Here is a 4,321-nt window from a genome sequence, read left to right as displayed (position 1 = left end):
TCCTGGTTAAACTCAAAGTGAAAGTATGTTTTTCAAAATGGTCATCAAGATGTCGTTCTTTCGACGGAAATGACTACTTCTTTCAAAAATGACTTGTAACTTGTATTTCCGAGTATAAAATTATATTTTTTATATTTAGATTCATAAAGTTAAGTTCAATACGAAACCGTGGCTACTGGAATCACTCAAAACGGATTAGAAATGAAGAAATGGCGAGTTAAACAAGATTGATAAAAACTACTCATTTTACCTACGTGAAAGTTAGTAATAAATCTATTCCAACCATAACCTAATCAACTTATATTATATATTATGTAATCTTGAGATACCATAGACACGTATACAATGTTTCGACCTATCATGTCGACCCATCTATATATATATATATATATATATATTGCGGAACAACCATAGACACTCTATATGTGAATGTTGGAGTTAGCTATACAGGGTTGAGGTTGATTCCAAAAAAATATATATAGTTTGAGTTGTGATCAATACTGAGATACGTATACACTGGATCGTGGATTGATTCAAGATAATATTTATCGATTTATTTATGTACATCTAACTGTGGACAACTAGTTGTAGGTTACTAACGAGGACAGCTGACTTAATAAACTTAAAACATCAAAATGTATTAAAAGTATTGTAAATATATTTTGAACATACTTTGATATATATGTATATATTGTTATAGGTTCGTGAATCAACCAGTGGCCAAGTCTTACTTCCCGACGAAGTAAAAATCTGTGAAAGTGAGTTATAGTCCCACTTTTAAAATCTAATATTTTTGGGATGAGAATACATGCAGGTTTTATAAATGATTTACAAAATAGACACAAGTACGTGAAACTACATTCTATGGTTGAATTATCAAAATCGAATATGCCCCTTTTTATTAAGTCTGGTTATCTAAGAATTAGGGAACAGACACCCTAATTGACGCGAATCCTAAAGATAGATCTATTGGGCCTAACAAACCCCATCCAAAGTACCGGATGCTTTAGTACTTCGAAATTTATATCATATCCGAAGGGTGTCCCGGAATGATGGGGATATTCTTATATATGCATCTTGTTAATGTCGGTTACCAGGTGTTCACCATATGAATGATTTTTATCTCTATGTATGGGATGTATATTGAAATATGAAATCTTGTGGTCTATTGTTACGATTTGATATATATAGGTTAAACCTATAACTCACCAACATTTTTGTTGACGTTTAAAGCATGTTTATTCTCAGGTGAATACTAAGAGCTTCCGCTGTTGCATACTAAAATAAGGACAAGATTTGGAGTCATTGTTTGTATGATATTGTGTAAAAACTGCATTCAAAAAACTGATTTCGATGTAACATATTTGTATTGTAAACCATTATGTAATGGTCGTGTGTAAACAGGATATTTTAGATTATCATTATTTGATAATCTACGTAAAGCTTTTTAAACCTTTATTTATGAAATAAAGGTTATGGTTTGTTTTAAAAATGAATGCAGTCTTTGAAAAACGTCTCATATAAAGGTCAAAACCTCGCAACGAAATCAATTAATATGGAACGTTTTTAATCAATAAGAACGGGACATTTCAGTTGGTATCCGAGCGTTGGTCTTAGAGAACCAGAATTTTGCATTAGTGTGTCTTATCGAGTTTGTTAGGATGCATTAGTGAGTCTGGACTTCGACCGTGTTTACTTGAAAAAAAAAAAGATTGCTTAACAAATTTTGTTGGAAACTATATATTTTTAACATGTGAATATTATGTGATATATTAATCTCTTAACATCTTTGATATTATGTGATAGATGTCTACCTCTAGAACTAGTCCCATTGACTCACCTAATAATAATGAAGAGTCAAATGTAAATTGGAATGATTCGTGGACTGATTCACAAGTTCCCGAAGAGGAACCGGAAGAAGAGTCAGAACCGGAAGAAGAATCGGAACCGGAAGAAGAATCGGAACCGAAAGAAGAACCAGTGGGGGAAATAATAAAACGGTTAAGTAGAAGAAAATCCTTAACCAACCGACCAAAGTTAATTATGGTCAACGGTGTTTCCGCCAAGGAAGCAAAATATTGGGAGGATTACCAATTCTCCGATGAATCGGATCCCGACGAGGATTTCGATGATGTTATAGAAATTACCCCAACTGAATTTAAAAAGGCAAAAGAGAACAATAAGGGAAATGGCATAAAAATAGAGAAATCTGATTCTAACCCCGATGAACTTTATATGTATCGTCAACACCCGTATTTCTTAAGTTGTAACAATAACCCGGGAACCTCTAAACCACCAGGTTTTTCTAGACCAATGTGGAAAACGACGGCTCGTATTAGGGGAACATCATATATCCCTAAAAACTTAGCAAAAAGAACCAAGTTCGAAAAAGAAGAAACGATTGAGTCGGAATAAGATAGTTGTATTTGTGCGGTGTAATATATGTAATATAGTGTGCTTATGCTTTACGATATATGTAAAAGTTGCTTGTATTAATAAGTATCTTTTATGAATCTAACTCTTGTCTATTTTACAGTATAAAAACACAAAATGGATAGACAACCCAATATTTTAGAAGACTTACCCGGAGACATGATTGATAAAATCTTGTCTAGAGTCGGTCAGAATTTCTCGGCACAACTATTTATGGCAAAATCAGTTTGTAAGACATTCGAAGAACATTCCAAGAATGCCTTGGTTTATAAAAGGCTTTCGTTTGAAAGATGGGGGATATCACATTGGGAAACCCATAAGTTACGATGTGTTTACTTTGACGTATATATTGCGAGGAACCCAAATGCTATTTTACGCAACGGGTTAAGAAATTATTTTGACTCAATGTATCCGAATATAGGACTTCATGATTTAGAAAAAGTGGCTAACATGCAACATAAAGAAGCATGTTATGCTTATGGGTTAGTAATGTTCGCTTCTCACCAAAGTGAGAAAAAGAACATCGGGCAACAACTATAAACAAAACGTTCCCACAAGTGACGGAGTCGGTAATTGGGGTAAGAAATGAGGTTTTTAGGTTATTACGAGACTGTTGGTCATTACGTAACCTTCGCCCTTTTGACGACGTTACAACACGTTGTCATACTATCGGTCACAACGGTTACGTTCCGCAAGACCAAGGATGGGAAGTGGTATTAGTAAAACCAGAATGCATGACTTGTTTCTGGACGTATGAATTACGTGTCTTTGTTGCCTTTGCTGAATGCCTTATTTATTAACTAGAATTATCTTTGCAACTACTTTGTATCAAAGTTTTATGTGCTATATTTCATGCTATATGTAAAATAGCGGTATTGTAAGTTTGCAAGTTATTGTATAAAGGTTTGAATATGTTATATATATATATTTTTTTTGTGATTAGTTTTTCATATAGAATTGTAGTAGTTGAAATGGTATGTTAGCTACTAAGTATGAACTTAACGGGTAGGTACTACCCGAATTAAAGAGTATAAAATGCTAATATGAAGAAAAAGCTTTTATAAATAAGTTCATATTACGCTACGAAATACTATTGACTACTCTTGATATTCTATATGATTAGCTCGTTTCATTTGACTATTTTGAAGGAAATGGCACCGACTACTCGACACACCTTGAATATGAGTGAAGAGGAATTTCGTGCCTTTCTTGCTTCAAACATAGCCGCAGTACAGGCTGCACTACATACCAACAATAACTGATAGTTAAAGCTAAGGGGTATAAAATACTATTAATTTTTAGCAGGAAATACTATTAAATACGATACAATTTTACACAAGATATTTATTTATTTAGAGAATGGATATACTTAAACCTTGCTACAACACTTATAGGCAGTGTACCTAATCGTACAGTAGTGTAGTTTTTAGTAAGTCCGGTTCGTTCCACAGGGAAAATCTTTAAACAAAGCTTAACGCTGAAATGTCCCGTTCTTATTGATTAAAAACGTTCCATATTAATTGATTTCGTTGCGAGGTTTTGACCTCTATATGAGACGTTTTTCAAAGACTGCATTCATTTTTAAAACAAACCATAACCTTTACTTCATAAATAAAGGTTTAAAAAGCTTTACCTAGATTATCAAATAATGATAATCTAAAATATCCTGTTTACACACGACCATTACATAATGGTTTACAATACAAATATGTTACATCGAAATCAGTTTCTTGAATGCAGTTTTTACACAATATCATACAAACATGGACTCCAAATCTTGTCCTTATTTTAGTATGCAACAGCGGAAGCTCTTAATATTCACCTGAGAATAAACATGCTTTAAACGTCAACAAAAATGTTGGTGAGTTATAGGTTTAACCTATATATA

The sequence above is a fragment of the Rutidosis leptorrhynchoides genome, chromosome 4 (genome assembly GCF_046630445.1).
Source record: "Rutidosis leptorrhynchoides isolate AG116_Rl617_1_P2 chromosome 4, CSIRO_AGI_Rlap_v1, whole genome shotgun sequence".
In the NCBI taxonomy this organism is placed as follows: Eukaryota; Viridiplantae; Streptophyta; class Magnoliopsida; order Asterales; family Asteraceae; genus Rutidosis; species Rutidosis leptorrhynchoides.
Note: the sequence above shows the minus strand (reverse complement) of the source record.